We start from the raw sequence: 18,939 nt of genomic DNA, 5'->3' as shown, positions 1-18,939 counted from the left end.
ATGAATTTCAAAGTTACAATGCAAAATGTGTTTCTGCTTAACCAGTTTGAGGTGTATCTGAGTTTAGGGGCAATTAACAGGCCTGTGCTAATTACTATATCTTCAGAATTTCCTTTGCATATCTGACTTATGTAGAGAATCTTGTCTCCAACATCCCATGATGCATTCATGCTTGGTTAATTATCAGGCCCATGTAATGACCCCATGTGGAGTTATGAGCTTCAAAGGCTAAATTAATTTAGAGATTTCAATCTGGGAAGGCTATACAACAATAATTCATTAGAAATTACCTCTCTTCTGAGACTGTGATCAAAGGTTCTTGAGATGTGACATTATCTCTTATAGTTTGGGACCAATGTTTGTTCTTTTTAGAAGTCCTGTCTATTTCTTTTGTTCTACAAGTCTGTAGTTGAGAATAAAAAGGGAGGAGTTGATATCACCCATTCCAGTGTTTGTTCACAATGTAGCTAAATCAATTCATAGTAGATATTAGCTAGATGAGATAATGAATTATGTGATATCTAATGCTACTCATCCATACCCTGACAGAGGTCTATAATTATGAGTTTATTATAACTCAGAGGTCAGAAGACAAGGTTTGGTGCAAGAGGGACAGCCCCCCACCCGGCAGTAAAAGTGTGATATGTGGTGGACAGGAGCAGGGATGGGGCTTAAAAAACTTAAAAAAATCATAAGACCAAAATAATATAAATACAATTCTAAATAAAGTCATATATTTTAATACTTTTAGGCAGCAAGTCAAACACAAGCTCAAACCACTGGTATAGCTATGTGAGCTCTGTATTTAATTGGTCTTTGCAGAGACAGTGCTAAATATTTTATTTTTTTTCAAATTTGTTTTATTTTTTGAAAATTAAAGTGAAAGTACAACAGTATGTAGTCACCTACACATTAATATAAATCAAACTGAGAAAGGGACTTGCAGGTCCCGTAAGAGCAAACACTAGTATACAGGTAACCCTCAGTTTACGCCGGGGTTAGGTTCCAGAAGGAATGGTTGTAAATCGAAACCGTTGTAAATTGAAACCCAGTTTATAATGTAAGTCAATGGGAAGTGAGGGAGTTAGGTTCCAGGCCCTCTCAAAATTGGCATAAGTAACACCTAATACATTATTTTTAAAGCTTTGAAATGAAGACTTTTAATGCTAAACAGCATTATAAACCTAATAAAATAATCACACAACACAGAATATATAATTAAACTAAGTTAAATTAACAAAAACATTTGCTAAACAGCATTATAAACCTAATAAAATAATCACACAACACAGACTTTACTTGCATTTTTCTGCAAACAGTTCTTTCTATGCATTCCAATCTGGACTGATTTATAGACAGGAAGATCTTGTTCCTTTGCAATCTGCTCGATAGCTCAGGTCTGGTTAAATTGATTAATTTCAACTTGCTTGGCTTGCATATATTTGCAGCAACACAAGCGGACAGCTCCACCTACTGGCTATTTTAATCAATGCACTGCTTCTCAATGCTTTTCAATAGCAGTCACATGACTGAAAAAAGGTTGTTATTCTGAAACTGTGCAAATTGAACCGTTGTAAACCGAGGGCCACCTGTGTTGATATTTTCCATCAACAAAAGGAATGGTAATCATAATAATTTTGGGGGTAAAGGAAGGGGGAAGGGTTGGGGTGGGTGAATGTGGATAGGGGTTTATAGGTAGGCTAGGATGGTGGTAGTCAGATCATGTGGGAAATTATTAAAGGTAGGGAAGGGGGTCTGCTCAGCAGAGGGTACTGGATCAGAAGTTTGTTCCCTTTTAAATTTATAGGTCAGTGTTAGGAAGCCATTAAGTATTATGAGTAGATTTCCAGTTGGCCCAAATAATTTAAAAGAGGTCAGAGTTTTTGAGAGAGTGGAAAATGCTTTTTTCCATGGAGTAGATATAGGCCATAGTATTAACTATAGTAGACCATTAAGAGGGAGCCTCTGTCTTCCATGACCTTGCTATAGAGAGTTTTACAGCTGAGAGGAGGTGGATAGAAAAGTAACTGAGGTGCTTGGCAAAGTGTGTGTGCCTATGTGCAGCAGTGCCATGGCTGACAACTTGGAGAGCGGTATTCCTTTTTTGGTTAGCACAGTGAAGCAGGTGTTCCAGAGAAGTTAAGTTTTGGGCAATCCCACCAGATGTGTTTCATATCTCCTGTATGACCGCAATTTCTCCAGCATTTGGGTGAAGTGCTAGGGAACATTTGGGCTAAGCGCGAGGGAACATAATACCAGTGTGTAAGGAGTTTGAAGTAGGTTTCGTAGAATGTGATACAGTGAATTGCTTTTTTAGTGAGTATGAGTGTACGTTGACAGGTTTGGGTAGTACTGGAGATGTTTAGCCTGTCTAATTTCATTATGTGTGGGGCTTTATCTAAGGGAAGGGCTCCTTCCATTAAACCATAATGTACGTGCATAGGTCTGTATAGTCTCCTACTTTGTTGCCATCTGTGAGGTTGTTAGTTTGAATCCCCAGCTATTTAGTAGACTTATAACTTGGGTATATTCGAAATGTAAGAATGGCGGTATGTGGGAAGAGCCTCTAATTTGGTCCAGTGTGGTAAAATGGCTCTGTGTAGAGGTGGACCACATGTCAGATAACGTCTTGATTTTTAATCGTGCCCATGTATTGGGATGGGAATCAGGGAGGCCTGTGAAGAGGCCTGACAATGAAGAGAAGGGAGAAGGATGAATGGCTACTAACTGATAGTGTCTGATTCTATCCCAGTTAGTGAGGCATTTTATAATTATATAATATCTCTCTTTTTACTGTGGGATTTTGCCACCCCATTGGGAGATGTGAGTGAGCATTGCTGCCTCATAGTATCTTATTACAGATGGGGAGGCTACTCCCCCATGATGTCTGGGATATTGTAAGGACTTGTGGGCTATCCGTGGGGTTTTGCCCTGCCATATATATTTAGTACATTCACTTTGGAATTGCAGTAAGAGTTGTTTGGGAACCCTTAGCAAGAGACAACAGAATAAATATGTCAATCTGGGTAAAAATAATAATTTTGAGGGCTGCAATTCGTCCTAACCAAGAAATAGAATCAAAGCTCCATTTTTGTCTAAGGGATCTCAATTCAGTTAACAATGGCCTATAGTTTTCATTAATGGTTGAGAGATGTTGCTGGACAATTTGACGCCTAGATGTGTTATGTGGTTGTAAGTCCATGTGAAGTGATACTTAGAGCATAGATTTTGGGATTGTTCCAAGGGGTAACCACACACATAGATTTCTGTCTTATTATAATTTAGTTTGTAAAAGGAGAGTCTCCCAAAGGTAAATACTCTCTCTGTGCAAAGAAAATCACAAAGACAAGGGCGCCTCCTTGTGTGATACAGTTTGGACAAATGTAAAAAAAGGTGAATACAGATTTTATACTCACAAGTAAAGCAGCACTCTGTTGTGCTTATAGAGGCAGACTGGGAGTTCACAGTGTCCCAGTTCACTGACCAAGGCAGTGCAACAAATCACTCCAGGATAGATTTTAATCAAGCTCAGGCTCTCAGCGAAGAGTTAAAATACCATAGTTTAATGGTGCAGTAAAATACAGTAAAATACAATATAAAATGTCACAAATGTGACCGTAACAATGGATAAACAAGCAACTAGTTTCTCAGATCTCTGTCTGTTTCCTCAGGCTTCTATCCAAAGACTGAGAGCTCTGGCTTATAAATGCTAAATGACCACTGTGCACACCTGTTTCAATCAGGCCATAGTTAGAATACAATGATTAAAACCATTTCCAAATAATTCACATTATACTAAAAAACAAACAAGTACTATACAAAATGGTTAATAAAGGATGTAAAAAACAACAACCATAGCCTAACATTATCTTATGGTGGATATCATGTCAGCATCATATGTTGTAGGATATTATTAAGGTATTCTAAAATAGTAACATTAAAAAATTGTTCCCCACACATACATATATAAAAGGTACATGATATTCTAATTCTTGGTGTTCATACCAAATGTCTTAGTATGTTGTCAGTTAGTCTAAATAAGTTAAAGTTTTATTAAAGCACCTATTGATGTTAACAGCCTTTGGTCAAATATGTATAAGCAACATTTTCTATAGGAGAGAGCCCTTTATATTATGCAGGCCTTATTTAAACTATATATATATATATACATATATATATATATATATATATATATATATATATATATATATATATATATATATATATATATATACATATATATACATATAGCCATACACATTTTAAGTCTAATGTATATCCTGAGGAAACAGCCATTTGAGGGCTGAGAAACATGTTGGTTTTAAATAAATATTAGATTTTATATTTTATCCAAGTCTAGTGGCATCACCTTTTTTTTCTCTACACTTTTTCCCACTTAAATGTGGCTTGGTCACTAACAAATATTAATTATTTGACCTACATTTGAGTTCTGTCTCTTTGGAGAGCTTGCAATTGGTGAGCTGAAATATATCAGCCTGCTTCTATCAGCACATATGTGTGCTTGATTAAAATGTGAGTACCCATTTGGTGTTATACATCTTAGCCATATTATTTTAGTTGACCTGCACATGTAGTGCTCTCCTTACTTTATAGAATATTTTCGACTGGGAAATCCAGAGAGGTTGAGCTGATACACCCCTAAATATATCAGTCTGCATCCATAAGCACACAAGGTGTCAGGGTTTTTTCATGTTTGCCATGTGCTGCTGGCAGCCATTTTACTCACCTCTCTTCCTGACTATGGTTCATTGTGGGGGATGCTGCTCAATTCCTGCACTTCCTTTTATGGCCAGACTGGTGTGCATCATCCATGTGAGACAGGATGCAGTCTCAGAATTGTGATGTCATCACTTATTATTTAAAGTGCCTCTGGTCAGTATGCTTTGCCTTTGCGTTGTCTCAGACCTGTTTGTGAGAGTTCCTGTGTATTACCTGGCTGCCTGACGTCCTTCTTGGTTCCTGATCCCTGGCTTGTTCCTGACTCTGCTGTTTTCCTTGTTCCTGATTCTGGTTCATCTGACTATTGGCTTTGGCTCCTGACTCGGCTCGTCTGACTACCAAATCTGGTTTTGACTCCTGGCTTGTTATTTGACTTGTGGACTTTTTATTATTTTTTGCTATTAATAAAGGTGTGATTATTTTTGCACTTCTCCTCTCAGTCTGATTCCTGGCACCCTGACATTACGCAAAGGCCATGAATCCTGATGGTGCTAAAAATCCACCTTTACCTGCCATCATTTCCAGGATGGATGTACAGGATCACCGCTTGGATCAATTTGCACTAGCCCTGCAAACCCTGCTGACTCACACTGCACATTTGGACCAAAGTGTCCCGCAAGTTATGGCTGCTCCTGTTTCCACTGCTGCACCTATGCCTATCAAGAGCATGTCCGGTTCTGCACCTCTACCTCAGCAATATGGAGGCGATCCTATTCAGTGCAGAGGGTTTTTGAACCAGGTGGACATTTACTTTGAGATGTTACCTCGGGCGTTTCCTTCTGACAGAGATAAGGTGGGATTTCTCATCTCGTTACTCTCTGACACAGCTCTTGCATGGGCTAATCCCTTGTCGGAGACTAATAAACCTGTGATTTCAAATACCCTGAATTTGTGGCCTCCTTTCGAAGGGTATTTGATGTTCCAGCTCGCTCCTCCTCTGCTGCTAAACGACTCATGTCCATTCATCAAGGTACAAGATCTGTTGCTCAGTTTGTGCACAGAATAAGACTCCTCTACTTCTTCCTGTGGGTCTTCTTCAACCTATTGCTAATGGTTAGCGTCCTTGGACACATCTTTCCATGGACTTCATTGTCGAGCTCCCTGTTTCCAATGGCAATACTGTTATCCTTATGGTGGTTTACCGTTTTTCTAAAATGTCACATTGCATTCCCTTGATGAAGCTGCCTACCGCTCAGGAGCTTGCTTCAATTTTTGCCCGGGAGGTCTTCCGTTTACATGGGTTACCCAAGGAGATAGTGTCGGACTGGGGTAGCCAGTTTGTCTCCAGATTTTGGCGTTCCTTTTGTGCTCAAATGGGGATCCAGCTTAACTTCTCCTCTGCATATCACCCTCAATCCAATGGGGCTGCGGAATGGTCTAATCAAGCTCTGGAACAGTTCCTCCATTGCTATGTCTCAGATCACCACAATAATTGGTCTGAACTGTTACCTTGGGCAGAGTTTGCTCGTAATAGTGCTATTAATGCTTCCTCCAAGATATCCCCGTTCATGGCGAATTATGGGTTTCAACCATCCTTGTTGCCCGATTCATTCATGTCTCAGGGTATTCCGGCTTTGGAGGAGCATCTCCGTCAACTCCATTCCACGTGGGTGCAGATTCAGGATTGCCTTCATCGTTCTATGCAGCGCCAAAAGTTCCAGGCTGATCATAGGCGTCTGCCCGCACCTTCTTACCAGGTTGGTGAGAAAGTTTGGCTGTCCTCCCGCAACTTGAACCTTCCAATAAATTGGCTCCCCGTTATGTTGGTCCTTTTCGAATACTCCGACGGGTTAATCCTGTGGCCTACGCTCTTGACCTTCCTCCTGTTATGCGCATCTCCAATGTTTTTCATGTCTCCCTCTTGAAACCATTGGTTTGTAATCAGTTTACCACTGTGTTGCCTCGTCCCCGTCCTATCTTTGTTGACAACCATGAGGAGTATGAGGTCAGCAGCATTATTGACTCTCGTATGTCCAGGGGCCGTGTACAGTATTTGGTTCACTGGAGGGGCTACGGTCCGGAGGAGCGTTCTTGGGTTCCCTCCTCTGATGTTCATGCTCCCGCCCTCCTCCGTGCCTTCCATGCCCGTTTCCCCAATAAGCCTTTTGTCCTCCTGCGGGGGAGGGGTCGTTGAGGGGAGGGTACTGTCAGGGTTTTTTTCCTGTTGTTTGCCATGTGCTGCTGACAGCCATTTTACTCACCTCTCTTCCTGACTATGGTGCATTGTGGGGGATGCTGCTCAATTCCTGCACTTCCTTTTATGGCCAGACTGGTGTGCATCATCCATGTGAGACAGGATGCAGTCTCAGAATTGTGATGTCATCACTTATTATTTAAAGGGCCTCTGTTCAATATGCTTTGTCTTTGCGTTGTCTCAGACCTGTTTGTGAGAGTTCCTGTGTATTACCTGGCTGCCTGACGTCCTTCCTGGTTCCTGATCCCTGGCTTGTTCCTGACTCTGCTGTTTTCCTTGTTCCTGATTCCGGTTCGTCTGACTATTCGCTTTGGCTCCTGACTCGACTCGTCTGACTACCAGCTTTGGTTTTGACTCCTGGCTTGTTATTTGACTTGTGGACTTTTTATTATTTTTTGCTATTAATAAAGGTGTGATTATTTTTACACTTCTCGTCTCAGTCTGATTCCTGGCACCCTGACACAAGGGTGCTTTAATGAATTGTGAGTATCCATTTAGCTGATTGTGAATATCACTCCTATCAAACTATCTGGTAGATCTACACATGAGGCGCCCCTTTTGTTCTTTTTGTCTTTATATAGTATTTCCGGTTCCATCTGGGAAGAGGAGGCAGCTTTTATCATTTGCTCCCTGGTTGAGAAACTCACTTAGGAAAAAATTCTCTATACTTATTTTGGGACTAATCACACTGTATGTATGTATGTATGTAGTTTTATATTTCTGCGGTCTACGTTACTAATTGTATTATTTCAGATTTACATTTAGTATATGCGCCCCCTCTAATTTAGGTTTCTATTATTAATATTTTTATACTTTCAACTTCCCCCATGCCATCAAGTCTGGGTATCTGTGTATCGAGGAGGCTTAAGGAGGCCCAGTGATTAATCATTTGTTTATCAATATGCCTGTGCTAATAACTACATCCTGAAGATTCAGTTAGCTCCAAACACGAATCCAGACCTGTGTCTGCTGTCCACAGGGGGTATTTCTAGGTAGGGAGCTTGTAGGCAATTAATTTGAGTATTTTGATTGGGGACATTTGTCTGCTTTGAACTCTGAGATGTCTTAACCAGTGAGGGGGTGGTGTCACCCAATTTCAGGCCATTTACAAATGTTGTATCATTACAGATGACAAAACATTTTTATACCAGAGGATATATATGAATTAACTATTAATCTGTATATTTTACAAAAGTCACTGACCTTTTACATGACACATAGCTAGTGTGAAAAGTAGGGAAGATAAAGGGCAGCCCTCTCTTGTGCCATTGGTTATGGGAAACGGTGGAGAATTAAATCCTAGGCCTCAGATTATGCAGAGGGTTTTAACGGCCAGTAGGGTTTGATCTGGAAATTTGAAGATTTCAAGAACCTTCCACAGGTATTCCCATCGAACCCAGTCAAATGCTTTCATAGCATCTAAAGAGATGACTGAGAAGGATCTGTTGAGTCTCTTAGATTCAAGCAAAATGTTAAGTAGTCATCTGGTGTTATCTGGGCCCTCCCTACCTGGCACAAATCCCACTTGATCTGGGTTAATAATGGTGGGAAGCAATTTGGAGATTCGTTTGTATTTTAGAATATATTTTGATATCCATGTTGATCAGTGAGATGGGTCTATAATTCATGCAAAAAGAAGGATCTTTGCCTGGTTTTGGGATGGTTACGATGGAGGCTTCAAGGAATTCTCTTTGGAATGTGCCTTCTTTGCAAGTGAGGCTAAATAATCTAAGTAGAAGGGATGATAGCTCATGCATGTATGTCTTGTAAAAAATCGCAGAGTAGCAATCCGGTCCTAGGGCCTTGAGGGATTTCAGTTTCTTAATGACCTGCTTAATTTCTTGTAAGGTAAGAGGGTTAGTAAGGGTTTCTCTCTGATCAGTGGTGAGAGTTGGTAGGGGAAAGGAGTGTATGAAGGATTGGATAACCTCTGGGGAGGCCGGGTCTATTGATTCATGTTTCTGAATATTGTAAAGGGCAGAGTAAAAATCACTGAATTATTGACCAATCTGGGAAGGGAGTCTGAATGTTTGGTCTCTATGCCTTATTAAATGTATGCGTGACGCACCTGTGCGTTGTCTTAATCTATTAGCCAGAAGGGTATCTGCCTTATTACTTTTCGAATAGAAAAGTTGTTTACGTTTGGTGAGATGGAATTGTGTTCTTTTAAGCTCTAACTGACAAATATGTTGTCTGAGTTTAGTTATTTGGTCTCTGAGGTCTTGAGAGCTGGAGGAGCGATTTTTTTTTCAAGGTCTCTTAGTTTGCAATGGGCTTGGGATAACGGGAGGCCAGCTAACTTTTGTAAGTGGGCTTGTTTTCTGATAATGTAACCCCTAATTGTGGCTTTGATTACTCCCTACAATGTATCATCTCGGACTGATGTGTTATCGTTTTCTTGAATCAGAAATTTCAGGTCTTTTCTTAATTCCTCCCTGAATGGGATGTCAGACAGGACATGATGTGGGATACGCCAGGCACGTTTAAACCTGAGAGTGTTCATGGACTGGAGGCCAATGGTGATTTGGTCATGATCAGACCATGGGCAAAGGGATATGTCTGCAGACTTAACTAAGTCCAGGGTGTCAGTGTGACAGAAGAGATAGTCTATTCTGGAATGCGTCCTGTGTGGGTGAGAGAAGTGGGTGTAGTCATTATCAAGAGAGGGATAAGAGCTAAAAATGTCGTAATAACCAAATTGCGTCATTAAAGTTTTAAATTTAAGGCTTTAGGGGTCTGAATTTGTAGTCTTCTTGTTAGGAGGATTGAATTTCCTTTCTAAGACGTTATCCCAGACCATGTTAAAGTCTCCAGCTAAAATCACCTTACCCTGTTTAACCTAATCTACTTTATGCAAGATTTTCTTTAAGTATTTGGGTTGGTGAACATTGGGGAGCTATATGGAAACTAGGGTATATGTAATGTGGTCTAGGTTGCATACTAGTATGACATATCTGGCTTGAGGGTCTCTGGATATATGTATTGGTTCATAGGCCAACCATTTATGTATCAAAATGGCTGCTCCTCTAGCGTTTTTGGAGAATGGAGCTGACTCTATTACCGGGTAATCTTTAGATAAGGGTTTAGACGGGCCATCTACTGAGAAATGTGTTTTCTGGAGGAATGCTACGTCTGCGCCATGGAACTTGAGGGACCTTAAGGAGACTACGTTTACCTGTGGAGTTCAATCCTGTGACATTGTATGTAACAAATTTAAGGGAATCCATGTGTGGATTTGTGATCTAGGCCTGGAGAAGGTTTAGTGCAGATCTTGCTAAGGGGGAAGGAAAGGACGAAGGGTGAGAGGGGGGAGGTTATGGAAAAGGTAAGGAAAGGTGGATAGGGTGTGAAGTTATTTGGTGGAAGTAGTCCACCTAGGTTGAACCTTGTCCTGGGCTCTGTATTTGGTGGGGGGGAGCTAGTGCAAAAAAAAAAAAAAACGTGAGGCTAATACAGCCAGTTCCACTCTAGTGCAAAGTTAATAGGTACAAACAGAACTAATCTATTCAAACTCTGTATATCAGAAAACATTTAAAATATCTACAGTCATTCTCTTAATTAGTATGTGTCTCCACTGCATGAGTGAGGTTTAGTTCAAGTCAGCAAGGCTTGAGGCCGCATGGAATCTTGAGGCTGATCGTGTTTTTGGTGTTTCACTCTTTGGTCTTTTACAGTCCATTCGGGTGCAGAGGCTCTCAGTTTAGGGTGTAAGGTGGTCAGAGAGGATGTGGGGTCCTTTTGTAGGCCCCAATTAGCAAGGAGGGCATTACCTTGAGGGAGAGAGGTTACCACATGTGTCTGGTTGTCCATTATAATAAGCTTTGTGGGATATCCCCATCTATAATTAATGTTGGCCTGTCTCAGGGTACTGGTGACAGGCATGTAGACTCTTCGCTGCTGCAAGGTGTGTGAGGAGAGATCAGGTAAGATCTGAATATCCTTGAAGGCCTTGGGTAGGGAAGGTTTCTTATAGGCTGCCTGCATTAATCAGTCTTTAAAGGTGAAATTGTGAAAGCACACCACAACATCTCTCGGCTTGTCCAATGATAGTGTCCTAGGGTGCAGAGCTCTGTGAGTTTGTTCCATTGCATGTGAGGTGCCCTCAAGTGGACCTATTAATACTGTAAAGAGAGATATTAGATACTCTTTTAGGTCTGCTGCTGTGACACTCTCAGGGATCCCTCTGAAACGTACGTTGTTTCTTCTTGCTCGATCCTCAACATCTGCAAGTTTAAACTCCAAATAAGTTATCTGCTAAGCAAGGCTCTCTGTATATGAGAGTAAGTTGGAATGGTCGGTAGCAAGATCATCATGTCCCCTTTCTAGGGTGTCCACCCTTTCTCCAATCTCAGATATGTCCTTTCTTAGTTCCGCGGAGCTGCGTTGGATCTTTGACGTTATAGATTTTGTTTGTGCAGCTAGTGGATTCAGTGATGTAGTGCTGCAGGTGAGTGGGTGAGTGTGTGCTGGACTGGGAGCCTTCACCCAGGGACACTGGCTCACTTAGATCCCTTCCAGTTGTGTCGTTGTGTTCTTTGAGCTGCTGGGAGAAGTTGTCAAAGACAGTTTTTTTGACAGTTGATGGAGTTTAAGGGTGCCTTCTCGATGAATGCGGCATAATGGAATAGAGTAGAGCCGAACTTGATATAGAACAATAAGGTCTAGTAGGCTATGTAGGCCTGAGTAAATGATAGAGACACTGACTATTTAGTTAATCAATAACAATATATACTACCTAGTCAGAGTAGAGAGTGGGGCTGACTATAGCCCTCCTGATCTGATTACATCACCACCATGAGGGGAGGGAAGTGTTAAGTTCCAGGGGGTTGTTTAGTACTTCTATAAACCTGTTGGTCTCCCTTAGGGAGTCAAAAGGTAGTTGCTCGGACAAAATGCCGACGGACAAAATGCCAACGGACATTTGTCCGTCAGACATATGTCCGAGAGACTGTGTTCCGACGTCGGCCGAGGGCAGATACGCTCTAGAGTGCTCTGTTCTAATCAGAGCCTCGGGCGCCGCAACAGCCTCTGGGAACCTAGCTATGGTTCCCATCTCCCAGCGATGGGCTTTTAACTTTCTGTCTGTCTATCTATCTATCTATCTCTATCTATTAGTCTGTTTATTTTTCGATCTTTATATATCTGTCTATCTTTCGATCTGTATCTATCTATCCATCTTGTGGCCAGACTGTTATCCCATTTGTCTGTCAGAATATTATCCGTCACACAAATGTCAGTCGGACAAATGTCCATGGGATAACAGTCTGGCCACGCAAAAGGTATACTATAGTGAGAATAGTTAGGGACGGATACATTTATGAGGGGTTCTGTTACAATGAGTAACTAAGGAAGAGGGGGAGAGGCCTCTATAATGTGGGGGCGCTAGGGTGACCTTACTATTACTTGTTATCGGCCTTGAAGATGACCCCTAGTGGGAAGGGGTAATCACGCCAGGAGTGTAAGCTGTAAAGTTACCTTAATTGCACTTTAACCACCAATTTCAAGATTTTTGACAAATAAAAGCTTTTGGTGGAAACAGATATGCATACAGCAAACACAATCAGGTATAATACAAAAAAACAGATATTGCATAGAATCTGCTCCCTCTCCTCAGGGATATGGGATACATCCTCCTAGAGGGGGAAAGGGGATGTCGAGGTGACCCACTCAGACAAGCTGAGCAGGAAAGGGGGAGGAGAGGGAGCAAATCCCATACAAATTACACAGATAATAAACACAGAAGTTTTCCTCAGTGTAGATTTAACCTTTAAACTATAGGTATATATGCAATAATATGTGAAAAAATACCAACTGTAGGGGTGTGATTTAGTTCTGGTAGGGCAGTGGGTACTGGTTACTGGCCTAAAGGGGGTATGTAGTCCCCTAGTTTTAATATTGTGTTGCAGAGGGATTAGGCCAAGTTCCCCAGAGATGCAGTTAGCCTGAGTGATATTTGAGGAGATGTGGGGATAGTAGGCTGAGATCTCACTAATGGTACACTGGAGGTTTGGGGAGAAAAACGGCTTGGATGGACCCTCAACACAGATCTGCAGTAGATCTTGAATGGAGATCTCGTGTGGCCTCAGCAGAGCCCACAGCTAAGTGGGTTGGCAAGGGAGGGGAAGGTAAATGGGTTAGATTATGGGAGCAATGGGGATAGAGGTTAAAGGGACGATATGGAGGTAAGTGACTCTGATGGCAGGGGCCTGAGACAGGTTGTGATGATCAGGAGGCGGTAATGAGTTAGCCCCAGAAGGTACTAAAGGGATGTAACCAGGTGTTAATCTCACTATCCTATTTCTGAAATTGCTAAGGTACAACATATAATAAAGGTTCACTGATGTACAGGATTACAAGCATTATACAAATATGTGTTCACTCTCTCTCCCAGGGGAAGGGGTATGCATCCTCTTAGAGGGTGAAAAAGATTGAGGAAGGTGACCTGCCCAGACAAGCTGGACAGGAAAGGAAGAGGTGAGAGAGTGGTACAGTAAATTTACCAACAGATTGAAAGTGCTAAATTGTAGTTTGATTGGCATGAACTCCCTTCAGGTTGGAGAGGTGGGGCAAGACTTGTTTCCAGAATTACACTGAAGAATAGTGCTTCAGCGTCAATGGGGGTATCAGATAAAGGGTAAAGTTCCAGTGAGTGGCTGCTGACTGTATCAGTTAATTAGGTGCAAAGGTCCAGGGATACTGTGACCTTCCAAAGAGAGTGAGCAGTTTTGAGGTTGATGTTAATTACAAGACACTGGTAACAGGGTAGGGAGTTGGAGGGGTCTCACCGAGTAGTTGGAGCTGGATGAAATGAGTCACAGCAAATCAATATGGCGACCGTTCGTGCCTCAGGGCCTCAATGTTCCACGTGGATCTCCCTTTGAGGTGCGCGAGACAGCATTTAATTGGTTCTATATGTTTTCCTGAGCTGGTCCACAATTGATCCTCGGATGCGATGTAGCCTCGCGGCACGTACTCACGCCCATGTGGGCCTCCTTTTGCACAGAACGATCATCCAGCTGCTAGGCCTCAGATAGTCTGACCCGGTAGTGCTGGTACGCTGCTACAATTCTTTGGTAGTCTCAGGGCGCTTAGGGATGTCCTCAGGAAACCGCTCCTGGGAATGAAGACTGCGGCAGGGGCCTTCGAGTCTGGCAGTACGGCAACCAGGGCGGCAGAGAACGGCAAGGCTTCTCTCTTGTCCCACAGCTCTGGGTATCACCTCTTTAGCTTACCTTTAAAATTAAATTAAACTATATTAAATTAATAATTAACCTACCCTAACTATTATACTAAAATTACATTAAACTATATTAAATTACTAATTAATCTACACTAACTATTATAATAAAATTACATTAAACTATGTTAAAATAAAAATTAATCTACCCTAACTTTTAAACTAAAATTACATTAAACTACAAATTAAAATAACTATATTTTATATTTAAACACCTAACCCTATTTAAATAATTTAAATCTCCACTAAAAAATGACTAAGTTACAAAAAACTTACAACTATGTTACCAAAAATAACAAACACTAAGTTACACAAAAAAATAAACACTAAGTTACAAAAAATAAAAAATAAATTATCAAAGATTTAAACTAATTACACCTACTCTAAGGGCTGAAAATAAAAAAGCCCCCCCCCCCCCAAATAAAAAATCCCTAACCTACAATAAACTACAAATAGCCATTAAAAGGGCCTTTTGCGGGGCATTGCCCCAAATAAATCATCTTTTACCTGTAAAAAAAAAATACAAATACCCCCCCAACAGTAAAGCCCACCACCCACACAACCAACCCCCCAAATAAAAAGCTAACTAAAAAAACCTAAGCTCAAAAGGACATTTAGCTCTTTTGCAACCCAAAACCCTAATCTAAAAAAAAAGAAAAAAATCCTATTGGCTGTTGCACTCAGCCAATAGGATTGAGCTCGCATTCTATTGGCTGATTGGAATAGCCAATAGAATGTGAGCTCAATCCTATTGGCTGATTGGATCAGCCAATAGGATTGAAGTTCAATCCTATTGACTGATTGCAACAGCCAATAGGATTTTTTCAACCTTAATGCCGATTGGCTGATAGAATTCTATCATCCAATAAGAATCTAAGGGATGCCATCTTGGATGACGTCATTTAAAGGACCCGCTCCGCGCCGGATGGATGAAGATAGAAGATGCCGTCTGGGTGAAGACTTCTGCGGGCTTGGATGAAGACTTCGGCCGGCTTCTTGGAGGACTTCTTGCCGCTTGGATGAAGACTTCTCCCGGCTCCTTGGAAGATGGATGTCGGATCTTCAAAACTGTAAGTCGATCTTCAGGGGTTAATGTTAGGATTTTTTAAGGGTTTATTGGGTGGGTTTTATTTTTATATTAGGATTTTGGGCTGCAAAAGAGCTAAATGCCCTTTTAAGGGGCAATGCCCATCCAAATGCCCTTTTCAGGGCAATGGGGAGCTTAAGTTTTTTTAGTTAGCTTTTTATTTGGGGGGTTGGTTGTGTGGATGGTGGGTTTTACTGTTGGGGGGGTATTTGTATTTTTTTTTACAGGTAAAAGAGCTGATTTCTTTGGGGCAATGCCCAGCAAAAGGCCCTTTTAAGGGCTATTTGTAGTTTATTGTAGGTTAGGGTTTTTTTTTATTTTTGGGGGGATTTTTTATTTTCATAGGGCCCTTAGATTAGGTGTAATTAGTTTAAATCTTTGATAATTTCTTTTTTATTTTTTGTAACTTAGTGTTTATTTTTTTGTGTAACTTAGTGTTTGTTATTTTTGGTAACTTAGTTGTAAGTTTTTTGTAACTTAGTAATTTTTTAGTGTAGATTTAAATTATTTAAATAGGGTTAGGTGCTTAAATATAGAATATAGTTATTTTAATTTGTAGTTTAATGTAATTTTAGTTTAAAAGTTAGGGTAGATTAATTTTTATTTTAACATAGTTTAATGTAATTTTAGTATAATAGTTAGGGTAGATTAATTAGTAATTTAATATAGTTTCATTTCATTTTAAAGGTAAGTTTAAATTTATAATAAGATAGGGATGAGTTAATATTTAATATTAAGTTAGCGGGTTGTTAGGTTTAGGGGTTAATAGGTTAATTTAGTTTATGGCGATGTGGGGGGCTGGCGGTTTAGGGGTTAATAACTTTATTTAGTTGCGGTGGGCTCCGGGAGCGGAGGGATAGCGGTTTATAACATAATGTAGGTGGCGGCGGTGTAGGGGGCGGCAGATTAGGGGTTAATAAGTATAATGTAGGTGGCGGTGGGCTCCGGGAGCGGAGGAATAGGGGTTAATACGTTTATTAGAGTGGAGATGGGCTCCGGGAGCGGCGGTTTAGGGGTTAATAACGTTATTTAGTTGCAGTGCGCTCTGGGAGCGGCGGTATAGGGGTTAAACAGTTTAGTATAGTGGCGGCGTTTAGTGACAGGGTATAAATAAAGCTGGGAAAAAGCCGAAGAGCAGCGAGATCGATGTCTGTTAGTTAACAACAGTCCGCTGCTCATCGCCCTGTACTTGGTGCGCAGCTTTTTGACAGCTTTTTTGTTAAATATGGAGAGCGTATTCAGGTCCGCGGCAGCGATGTTAGGCGATGTTAATCGAGCGTATTGGTGCCGGCGAATGCAGCACAGTTGACGGGTTGATAAATAGGCCACATAGTCTGATCATAAAAACAAATCATAAAAATGGTGTTGCAACATAAAAAGAGATTATTACTCTTGATTACAGCTGTAAAAAATAAATAAAATAAAAAAATACTAAAAATTCCTAGGCAGTTGTTAGGATACCTTGCCTTAAACTACAGTGACAAGAAGTGGTAATTTTTACCTTTTTCTTCAGCCCAGTGGAGGTTTAAAATATAAGATTGGTGGTGATTTTTACACCCCTTTCCCCCATCTAGAACCTCAACTGACCAATGTCTACAATTCCAGCGACCTATGAGCAATCTTGTTTCTATCCCTGCTGTCAGGAACATTTTCTATGAGGACTGAGAAGCAGTGGTGAGCTAGGCTATGTGAGGATGAATGACTAAATATTTAAAGGGACATGATTGAGAGACAGATTTTAATCAACTTTCCAATTTACTTCTATTATCTAATTTGTTTTGTTCTTTCAATATTCTTTGTTGAAAAGGATACCTAGATAGACTCAGAGTCAGGAGCTGCTGATTGGTTGCTGCACATATATGCCTCTAACTAGGTATGCTCTTCAAAGTGTACCAAGAGAACAAAGTACATTTAGGAAGTTAGTTAATATTACATGCTGTATATGAATAATGAAAGTTCACTTTTGACTTTCATATCCCTTTACAAGACATGTGCACATTAATGATGAGCATATCTAGATATGTTCTTCAACAAAGGATACCAAGCAAACAAATTGCATTTAATAAAAAAAAAAATTGGATATCCTATTGAGGCAAAACAATTCAGCTTTATTTTTCTCTTCTCTTTTATAGGTGATTATAAAAACCTCATAGCACCCAAAGTGAATAGGTCACTTTAAATCAAGTACAGAATTTCAAGAGCCCAAAAATTAGGATTGTGACGGATACCCCGGCTACCCCGACTGGGTAGCTCCGCCAAAGGGGTCCTGCTTCCTCCCTGCCACCTGCAGCTATGTAACTGGCAAGTTACCACAGCTTGTAGCCACCCCTGATACCCGACAGCACCAGTATCCAAGGTCCCACCCTGTGGCAGACTCCGGCTACCCAGACTAGGTAGCTCTGCCAGAGGGTCCTTCCTCTGCCTGGAACAGGCTGCTATGTAGCCCAGGAAAGTGATTTTAGCTGGAGCCCATCCAAATAACTAGACATACTAGCATTCAGGTGAAACAGGAACTGATTTTATTAAAAAACATACACTCCTTTTATGACAATGCTCATCTTGATAAGACACTGGACAATCCCACAATTTTCCCTCAATTCCCGCTCCTCCAGACAGACCGGCGCCTCCATAGCAGCCATAGTCCCACAGAATCCCAGGACCCAGGGGTGACGGTTTCGGGGGGATCCCGGGGGAGCAGCGGCACTTCCAGGGTGTCATTTGAAAGCTCTCCAAAAAGCGGCATGATTCGTTTCTGGGGACCGACTGTCTCCTCTCCCAGGAAGGGGTTCTGCTTACGGGGAGGGAGGACGACTACCTCTGCTCCCAGGGGATGGCTTTGCCGCTGGGGAGAGAGACCAATTGTCTTCTCTCCCTGCTCCTGACTCTGCTGCTGGGGAGAGAGACCGACTGTCTGGGTTTCGGGGTGATTCCGGGTGAGCAGCATTTCCAGGGTGTCATTTGAGAGCTCTCGGTCCCCAGATGACACAGTCCAAACAGCGGCGTGATTCGTTACTGGGGACCGAAGTTACAGCCCGCTAAAGATTGGGGGGTAGGGGTGTCTGAAACCCCCAGTTCCCAAAGTAACACCCTCTGGCAATTCCACCACCTCTTGTCCTCCCTAGGAGCTACCAATCCCCAAAAGAGCGGAACTTTGGGGAAAAGGGCCTCTGGAGCAACCAGGGTTAAATGTAACGGGTGTCCTGCTGTTCTGTAGCCGACCGGGAGTTCGAGGAGCCCGGCCAGCCTAAGAGGGGTTAGGCGGGTGTCCGTTGTGAGGCGGCTGACCGGGAGTTCCAGGAGCCCGGCCAGCCTCGGAGGGCTTTTCCTGTCAGAGGCAAGCTCTTCTCTGGCAAAGTACTGGTGACAAAAACAAGCAACCAAAAACTTACAGAGATTGCGGTTGCTCTGAGGAGCCCAAAACCGCTGAGAAACAACAGGGGTGAGGTAATAAGGGGGTGGGGGTTAGCCTTGGGGGTCTGGTATCCGTGACAAGGATTTTAAGCAACATATTCAATATTCAGTACTGTGCAGAGTATACACTATAGAGGAATATAAGTAAATATTGTGGGCGTGTGTTTAACCCTTTCCTGACAGGATTATTTTATTATTATCAGGTATTTGTAGAGTGCCAACAGGTTCCGCAGCGCTATGAACATGGGTGGTATATAGAAAACGATTACA

This window comes from Bombina bombina, chromosome 3 (genome assembly GCF_027579735.1).
Source record: "Bombina bombina isolate aBomBom1 chromosome 3, aBomBom1.pri, whole genome shotgun sequence".
NCBI classification, from domain to species: Eukaryota; Metazoa; Chordata; class Amphibia; order Anura; family Bombinatoridae; genus Bombina; species Bombina bombina.
The sequence above is the reverse complement of the archived record's forward strand: the minus strand, read 5'-3'. Positions refer to the sequence as shown.